Genomic DNA, 10,564 nt, shown 5'->3' with positions numbered 1-10,564 from the left:
TGAACTTTGGACTTTTAAACATTGTAGAGACTGTGATAGACTATGGGCACTTCTCAAGTTGACTAAATTCATTTTGCCTTATGTTATTGCTATAAGCCTATGGAGGCCAGGAAGTGGAATGTGGTGGTTTGAATAGATTTGGCCCCCATAGATTCATGTGTTTGAATGCTTGGCCCATAGGAAGTGGCTCTATTATGGTGTGGCCTTGTTGGAGTAGGTGTGGCCTTGTTGGAGGAGGTATATCACTGTTGGGACAGACTTTGAGATCTTCTATCCTCAAGCTATACCCAGTGTGGCTCCTCTTGGCTTCCTATGGATCAAGATGTAGGTCTCTCAGCTTCTTCTTCAACTCCGTGTCTGCCTGGATTCTGTCATGCTTCCCACCATGATGATAATGGACAAAACCTCTGAAACTGTAAGCCAGCCCCAATTAAATGTTGTCCTTTCTAAGAGTTCCAATGGTCATGATGTCTGTTCACAGCAATAAAACCCAAACTAAGACAATTAGCTACCCATCTACTAAGATCTTTCATTGACTTTGGTAAGATCCATCAAGCCATGCAGGAGTACATGACCAAAGTACACTTGGCTCCAGATCTTAACTTACTATCTTTGGAGGTCAAATCAACACAACGTCCAAAATATCCTTATGGAGCTGATTGGATAAAAAGTCTTGTGTAACTCCTTCTGGGCTCTGTGCTGGGAAACATGGAACTTAGACCATCTTTTCTCCATTTATACCTGTTCTGAGTTTTTCTTGACTTCATCTTCCCTTATCTGAAAAAGCACATAAAGTTCATTTTTTTCCCAGGGCTCAAGAACTCCAAATGGATTTGCCAAACGCTTCAGATCAAATTACACAAAGATACCCAGAGGTCTGAAGAACTCAACTGGATCATCCAAATAAGCTGGCTAATCAGCTCAGCACCCCCATCCTGTACCCCGGCCCCCTGCCCCCCCCCACCTGCACACACACACACACACACACACTCAGAGGCATCCTGGCAAAGGAATTTCAAAAGCACCTAACTCTTCCCTACCAGAATAATTTTTGAAAAGCTACTTGGCTTTTAAGAAGCTCAACTTAAGCCAGCATTTTGCACAAGAGCAGAGAGGGCAAACCTGTCCTTAAAACAACCTGTTAGGTACAGTGGGACACATATACACTTAATTATGGGAGGATATATGCATGCACATTTCCCAGAGTTTAACAGCCAAATGTTAATCAAGGGTTTCAGCATCTTCCCTGTCTAAACTCATATGAAAGAAGCACTAAAAGATAAGGAGCTCCAGAGGCATCCTGCTCCACATTATTCTCCTTCAGTGTGTCTGCTGTTTTCTGTTTGTCTCTTCTAAACTTTTTCACTAGCATCTGTTTGCTCATGTTTTCCTCAATTCTTGATTAAATCACCCAGAACCTATAACTCTAGCTGACCATGAGAGCTCTCCAATACCACTCTCCCTTTGCTTCTTTTTCTGTCATATATTTATGGAAGTCAGAGGAAAATGTGTAGCAAATTGGTTCTCACCTTCCACAATGTGGGATCCAGGAAAACTCAAGTTATCAGGCTTGGCAGGGCAGCAAGTGCCTTTAATGGCTAAGCCATCTCACCAATCCCTATTGTTGCTCCTTTTAAAGTCTGATGTTTCTGCTCACAGTGTGTGTTATGCATTTTTAAACAAAAGGTTAAGATGGCAAAGGAGGCTGCTGTTAGTTAGGACTTCTATTGCTGTAATAAAACACCATGACCAGAAGTAACTTAGAAGGGAAAGGATTTATTTAGCCTACACTTCATTATCATAATCTGTCATGGAGGTCAGAAACTCAAGGCAGGTCAGGCACTAGAAGGCAGGAACTGAAGCATGGAGATATGTTGTTTACTGGCTTGTTCTTCCCAACTTGCTCAGCTTGCTGTCTTACACCATCCAGGACCAACTGTTTAGGGGTAGAACCTCCCATAACGGTCTGGGGCCTCCTATAACAATCATTACTCAACAAAATGTACTACAGGCTTATCTATAGGACAATCTATGGTATGAAGTCATTTTCTTAATTGTGGTTCCCTTTTCTCAGGTGACTCTATCCTATGTCAAGTTGACAAAAAAAACTAGCCAGTTCAGAGGCAGAAAGAGTATGAAGACAGATGTAAAGACTTTCATCTTATTTCTGTCAGCCTATTAGACATCTGTAGGCAAACTTAAGAGGAAATTTTCTTCAGGAAAACCATCCTTCAGAGCCTTGAAAATTAATCTAGGCAACTGTGATCAAAGCCCACACAGCGGAGAGTGACTTTACTATGGCAGAGCAAGCAGGGACTAACAATGCACGTGTCACCTGTGCAGACTCAAAAATTACTCATTTTTAATGTGAAGCTAGAGAGTTTATTCAGGGTTTTTTCTTGGTATGAAATCCTCCTCTGCTTGGCCCACTGAAACACTCATCATATTTTATGAAATGAAATGTTTTCTGGCTCTAGAATTGAAAGGAAATCCAGATAAGATCCTTAAATAAAATTGCTCCATTTTATTGATGTGAAGGGATAGAAATCTAAACTAAGTTAGTTTTCAGATGGGGGGGTGCATTTACTGTGATGAAGAGCAGACAGATGCCACCGGAGCTTTGTGAATCAGCTGGGGTGTTTTCACTGATAAACAACACACAGCAGGTGTGCTTCATTACAAATACCTGTATCTGCCAAGGTGGAGCCACTTTAAAGCGTGAGTTTTGACTTGTATCTAAAATGGATACAAGTGTATGTTTAAACTGTAAGATTTTTACTTCCTAGAGAATCTGTTTTAATAATAGTGGTTTGGCCTCCGATTATTTATAGGTTTTATAAATTTTAGAACCAACTTCTCTTTAAGGTGGCTCAGATTTTTCAACTCTTGTGCACATAAAACTGAGTTGAAGTTGTGCCTTTTTTCTTTACCCAAATTTTGAGTTAAGCTTCAGATGGTAACTGCATCCTGTTCAAACACTTGTCTAAATTTTGAAACTGTGTAGTGTTCACTAAAAGTAGGAGTAACAAAGTTAGAATGAATTAAGGTCACAAACTTTGGTGAAACCCTTAAAGTCAAAAAATCTTCTTGATATTGTGAATTGTCCCCTTTCCAGTCCACTTTCTTCTGGATTCTCCCTACTTAACTGACTGTTTCCTTTTACAATTTGCACACATTGAGATTACAACTGGGCCTCTACTGTGATGATTCCTATTTCCTCTCAAGTCTTAAGCCCAAGCTAACCTTTAAGTAACATTAGCATTAAGTAGTGCAGACTGTGCATCTGCTTGATTTGGTTTGCTGTGACCTTACCAGTTTTGAATTGGAATCACACCATTTCGTAGATAAAGGAAACTGAGTGTATTGCTGCACTTTTAAGTTTTCAAAACAGTGTTTTAAAATTGCATTGTTTTTATTTTTTTTAAAACTCAGTTTAAAAAAAGACTAAAATGTTCTTTCAAAAGAGGCATCTAAACGTGTTCCTAATTTAGTATATGGGCTTAGGTTTTGTAACCAATAAAAAAGCTGCTATCAAATATGAAAAACAAAACAAACAAAAAAATTGCTGCATCTTTTCCCTCTGATACAGTATATGTTTTAAGTGGCATTTCATCCAGCAGAGAAAAAAAAAAACCAGCTGAACTTCTCCTTAGACAACTGTGTAATGAGCTCACAAGTATAATGTTAATAAGGAAAGGTACATAACCAAAGAGTAAAACTAAAAACAAATACAGTTTACCATGGCCTTCACTTTAGATGGTGGCCACTCTTGGATTGGTCATAGAAAAGGCTTCCAAGGTGCTGGTTAGGTTCTGTTTCTTCATCTAGGCTTACAGAGGATGTAACATTTGTGATAAGTCATGAAAATAGAAAAAATAAAAACTAAGAAACGTTTCTCCTACTTGCTCTGCAAAGTTTCTATAGAGTCCAACTGCTGGAACTTCTCTTCCTCCTGCCTTGGCCTCCTGTGCTAGAACTGCAGGTACAGGACACCACTTGTCTTAGATTCCTAAGTTCTCACTACACTTCTGACAGGAAATTTTCAGTTTCACATATCAGAAAGTCTCTCTTTCTGTACAAACACCAACTGAACATCCAACTGTACAATTGCGACTCTATACAGAGTCAGCACAAACCCCACAGGAAAAGATATAAGGCCATCAAGACCACCCCTCACTTAAGTCCAGGTTGACATCTGCACTTCTGAACCAACGGGCTATAGTTGAGTGGTTCCCACAATCCCTTCTTCAGAATCTCTAAGTTGTTAAAATGGTGCTCATGACTCAGGAAACATATGCTTCTCAATTCATTGTGAATGATATTACTCATGAGCTAGAGGAGCAGGTGGGTGAAGAGACACACAGGGCAAGGTACAGGATGAGTATGGAATTTCTATTCCCTTCTGGGCATACCAACTCTCAGTATGTTCATGTATTTCCCAACTCAGAAACTTTGAACTCCGTCATTTAGGATTTTATGAAGTTTCCGTTATGGTGAAAAGATTGGTTCAATCGCCAGGAACTCCCTGGAAGTCTCAAAGTGCAGCTGAAAGTTGTGCCTAATCACATGGTTGTTTCTCAGGCACTCCACCCCCAACCCAAACTCTCCAGGGGCTTCCAGCCATCAGGCATCTCTTGAGCAGGCAAATAGAAACGCTTCCTTATTCCAAAGATTTCAAAGGACTTAGAAACTCTTGTATTAAGAACCTGGGAATAAAACCAAATCCTATAACAAAAGATTCTCTTTTCAGCCTCCTCTAGCCCCCAACCCTTTCAGCAGGAAATGACAAAAGCTTTAGAAGCCAATTCTTGAACTTCAGGCAGTGACCAAATATGTATCTCTCACAATGTCAGTCACTTATCAGTTCTTTGGTGGTCCATGTACTTCTGTGTCTATATGACATAAATAGATAAATTTTACCTAATTATCATAATGTAGATTAATTTACATAATAAAGTATCTACCATATTCATTATTTTATTAATTTAAATTGTATTTTACCCTATTCTACTTATTGTGTGCAAGTGTGTGTGTGTAGTGTGTGTAGTGTGTGGGTGAGTGTGCACATACATATGTTAATGTATACAAGACAAGACACACATATAGAGAACTGAAGACATTCAATCTGGGGGAGTTATTTTTTTCCTTCCATCCTGGGTTCTGACAACCCAAGTCAGGCCATTAGGCTTAGGAGACAAGCGCTTTTTCCCACTAACCTATCTCACCTGCCCTCCTCTTAAAAATTCAGGCCATGCAATTTTTAAGAGTGACTAAAGGGCTTTCTTTATGTTTCTATTCAGCTAAATATCTGAAGTGAATTGCTTTTGAATATTTAACCTGGCTTTGATCTGTCATATCACAGCTTCCATTCAATATTTACAGGCTAATGCTAAAAGAAAAAAAAAATCTCAGGAATAGGCGGAGGAAAAAAAGCTGCATGTGTTTCTTATAAAGGGGTTACTGCCTCCTGGCTCCCACCTTCTTTTCACGAAGCTGCTATGATCCTTGAGCAAAAGACCAGTTAAATAATCAGGAGACTCAGGAGATTCCTTCCTTTCCTTTCAAAGAAAAGCAGTCAGAGCACAGAAGGACCCATGTTTCAGGATACAAAATGAAAAGAGCTCAGGCCATATCAGGGGGTTGCTAAGAGGCTAGGAGAACAATAGGTCTATCTGAGGGTTGGCTAAAGCCTTCTGATCTCCCATGGTTCATTCAGCCATGCAGATACAATACTATAATGGGAAAAATAAAAAGGAGCCAGCTGTGAACTACTTGGGGGGATGAATCAGCCATGAAAATAATTAGCTCACACACAAGATGCCATTTCTGAATGCTCCTAAATCTCTTTATTAGCTCCCAAGTTCCATCTCTCCCCAAACCTCCACCACCCAAATCAGTGTTTTTCTTATTGCAAAGTGTCCTGGTTGGGGATCTGAGCCCAACCCCCAGGTGACAGGCAATCTGCATGAAAATCCAGTTTGCTTGTGGGAAGAAACCTATTAAACCAGCCTTTCCAGCATGTTCCCGCTGCTGTTGTTCATTTGTTTCTGTTTAACTTCTCAAAATCCATGTTCCTTCTGTTTTGTTAAAAGAACTCTTACCTTCCTGCTTGAATTTGCAATCTCCTACTCATGCTGCCCAAATAGACACAGCACTGAAAATGATGTTTCGCTTTAAATGCAATGCCAAGGCTATCAGACTGTGTACAATGGCTATTTATCTCACTTACTGAGAATTTCTTTTTGTGTCTCACTGAGTCGATTTAAATGCATTTGCTATAGAATGCAGTTTTCGATCCCCCATGGACTTAGAATGTGATATGTGATGCGTGGGCTTCATTATCAAACGACAATCCAGAATTTTCACTTCGAAAGCACATCTGGGACCATGGAGCTGTAATCAACAATTCTTCTTCAAGGGTAGAGATGAATTTGTTCAGCTGCTGGAAGAATCTGGGTTAAATCTGAGCAACATTTTGATGGTATAATAAGGTATGCCAGACAACAACAGGTTGAGAATAGGAAAACTGGTGGTTTAGATCCTAGGGTAATGGCAGAGTCATGTTACCACAGGTCATCATGCCACAATTTAAACAATGAAGCCATAGGAACATTCAACACCAGCTGGGAACAAAATGGCCAAGACAAGTGACCCCTAGCTGACCCTTGCTCATTTATTATGGTATCTCTGCTTATATCATTAGACTTGGCAAATGGCCTGTTCCCCTCACTCAACCGATGCCAGGCCACTTGTAGAAATCCCATCTAAAGACAGAAACATGGGACAAATTCTAGTCTTGAAATCTCCACCCCTTCTACTCCATCCCACTGCACTCCTGAACGACTATTAGAGTTTGCTCATAAAATAAGATTCCTAAATTCTCAGCTCTGTCTCTCTTGAGGAGCCAATCCATACTCACCCGTGAGTGTGCACTTTGGCCTATAACAAATTCCCTGCCAGTTCCTTGCTTTGCTTCATCTCTGAATTCTCTCTGGTGATGATGAGAACCTGAAAACTGTGAGGCAAGACCTCAGTCTACTCTATGAAACCTCCCCAACCTCCACCCACTAGTAACAGTCACAAACAGTTAAACATAGACATTTTTCTTATAGAATACTGACTTAGAAGAATTAAACATTCAGAGTTTCAACCTAGTAATCAATTTTCATCTGCCTAGAGATTTACAGGTCACACAATATAGACAAGGGAGAACATACAAGACTGGAAATCATATAAGAATATTGGGGTGTCCTTGAAACAACAAAACCTTTCTCAGGGAGCTAGGATCCTAGAAGACTTGACAGCCATTGAAGCCACGCCACTAGAGCCAGTGGCTCTCACTCTCTCACTTATGGAGGAAAGACACCACTAGGGCTGGGTTTGGGGTGTAAAAGCCTCACCCTACTCTCAGTTTTCCCTCTCTGCTTTGCACATATGGCTGAGGATGTGAACTTTCACCTCTTGCTCCAGTAACTAGGCCTGCTGTCTAAAGCTATATTTCCCTGTCATGATGGGCTCTTATAACTCTGGAACCATAAGCACAAGTTTCCTTGGCCATGGTGTTCCATCATAGTAACAGAAATGTAAGGAGTACAGAGTCTAACACAATTGAAAACGAAAGTAAGAATACATGTAATTGGCTGCATATACACTCACAAATCAGAGATAAAAATCCCCTTGGCACATTCTCACTAAGCCACTGGCCTAGAGCTCATCCTTTGTCTTGCCTAAGTTTCTAGGTGCTTAGTTGTGCACTGCAAGTTGGACTCACAAAGGAAGGACCTACTTTGGCTAACAGTTTCAGGGGGCAGCTAATGGCAGGCAGAGCCCATGGCTATGAACCTGAAGCAAAACCAGAGACATATCCAGGAACATGTAAAGAAATGCAATTTATTTCCTGGCAGACAGGAAGCAGAGAGAGAAATTAGGGGGAAAAGGCAGGGGACAAGATATATCTTTTCTACAGCAAGCCTCCAGTGACTCAATTCCTCCAATAAGGCCACATCTCCTGTTTTCTACCACCTCTTAATAATGTCATTCTATTTCGTATCTGTCTAGGATTTAATGCACTGGTGAGAATGGAACCCACATGATTCAGTCACTTCCCCAGAGTCATACTTCGGAGCTTGCTACTCTAGAATTTAGTTCTCCACACATGAGATATTTGGGGGAAAACCTTACATCCGAAGCATAATAGCCAATACTATGCTTTATTTTCCTTTTCTGTGTTGTCAGGCTTACAGTTCCCAATTTTTCTGTAATTATAGCAGCATAATGTTTACAATAATTATAAAAATTACATTTTTTTAAATAAAAAATACCTATCCATTTCTGGTCATTTCCTTGAGGACACTGTGTTTCTTTTATACCTCTCCCTGCCCCCCCCCCCATATCATTGCCCACAGTACTTGGCAAGCAAAGAACTCAATCAATGTTTTACAAATGAAATCACAATATTTTAAGAAAAAAAAACTATAGAAAAAATTAGAATGGTCATCATGACTATTTCCTCTGTGCATATTCTTAATATATTACCAAACTTCTAATTCATAGTCTATGGCAGATAATAATATTCCCTGGTTCTCAACGTACCAGTATACTTATCATCTCTTCAATCAAAGGCATGATATACAAACAGGAGTAGTTTTCAAAGATTGTATAATGTTTTGTAAAAATTATTAATAAAGGAACAAATTAATTTATTTGCAACCCCAAACACAGGGTGATAGTGGGCATCCAAGTTTGAATTTTTCGGGTAAGTAGCAAAAGTTGATAAAGATTTTGGGATATAATTATTGCCAAATGTAAACTAACTACATTTTAAAAATGAAGACAATAAATACTCAATTGTCCTTTCTCTTTAGAGAAGAGACTCCTTTGCTGGAAAGTCTGTAGTGCCTACTTAATTGCTTTGACTATTTCCCAGATAGTACCAGAAAGGAAAACCTTAATGTGATGCTTTGACAAGCCCTTCTTTGAGATTTTATATACAAAACTCTTCAACTACAGCAGGCAGGACTGATGTGATGTTAAGGAATGCTATTTTACTTACAAGTCATGATTACAAGTCATATAAAGAATGATTCAATAGTATAATATAAAAAATGATGATTAGTATAGAAATATGTTATACTTCTCTCATGGGAATGTCTATATACTCTCACTATACAAACTAGTGAGTTCAAGGATTCCTATATCTGAAGAAACCAATAATACTCGATTTAAGTACCTTGTGTAAAGTATTTATTTCAGTACAGTATAATGTGGAGCCTGCATGGCCTTGATGGGGACAGAGTGACATGGCTCCTGCCCATAGGACAGGGCTCCTGGTGTGAGCCTGTACAAGTGTCATGATGGCTACTATGGGTGTAAGGCTTGTTTGTGTAGTAATGTACACATTTTCTGGAACCAGTACTAGCAGTGGAGAACTCTTTCCATCCAAGGAATGTCCAAACTATTAATGTTAATGACTCCATGATAATTAGAAACAGTCTCTTCCAAATGGTAAACTTCGGATCTTCAATACAGCCCTTAAAGCTGTGGAAAAGAACTCTAAAACCATGAGTTAAAAAGCATAAAATTTCTCAACTAGGTAAAAATATAAGGATGCTGGGCTGGAGAGATGGCTCAGCGGTTAAGAGCACTGACTGCTCTTCCAGAGGTCCTGAGTTCAAATCCCAGCAACCACATGGTGGCTCACAACCATCCATAATGAGATTGGATGCCCTATTCTGGTATGTCCGAAGACAGCGACAGTGTACTCATAAATAAAATAAATAAATAAATCTTTAAAAAAATATATAAGGATGCAATATGAATTATGAGGGGCTTCATGAATCTAAATTAACAAAGGCAGCTAAGCTATGAGCCAGTTTATCAGAAGATACAAAGGGAGATACAAAGGCAGGCAGATTCCTGAGTTCAAGGACAGCCTGAGACACAGTGAGTCCAGGCCCAGGTGTGGTAGAAATAGTAATTTTAGGATAGGGTCCCACCCAGCTAGTGCTTAACAGAGACAGGCAGATCTCTGAATTCTTTGGCAATGTTAAGTGGAAATGTATGCTTGTTGTCTCCTAAGAAATAAGGGGCTGGTCAGGAAGCTGACTCATAGGATAATCAAAAGGAAACTCTGTAAATGACTGAATTGATATGCAAATAAAAAAGTGGGCCTTTGGGCTGGAGAGACAGCTCAGTGGTTAAGAGCACTGACTACACTTCCAGAGGTCCTGAGTTCAAATCCCAGCAACCACATGGTGGCTCACAACCATCTGTAATGAGATCTGATGCCCTCTTCTGGTGTGTCTGAAGACAGCTACAGTGTATTAATATATAATAAATAAATAAAAAAAAAAAAGAAAAGTGGGCCTTTGGGCTACATGAGATGAGCTAGCAGACTCCATAGCAGTTCTTTCTAGTGAGAGCTGAGCTGTCTGGAGATCTCTGGAGTGTGAAAACAGCTCTTCAAGAATCTTTTTTTAACAGGACTTGGTGGGAAGATCCAATATTTTTTTTATAGAAGCTTTTCTGACTTTGGTCAGAAAACCCATGAGCTATCCAGATAGCT

Source organism: Grammomys surdaster, unplaced genomic scaffold (assembly GCF_004785775.1).
Source record: "Grammomys surdaster isolate TR1022 unplaced genomic scaffold, NIH_TR_1.0 129, whole genome shotgun sequence".
NCBI lineage: Eukaryota > Metazoa > Chordata > Mammalia > Rodentia > Muridae > Grammomys > Grammomys surdaster.
Note: the sequence above shows the minus strand (reverse complement) of the source record.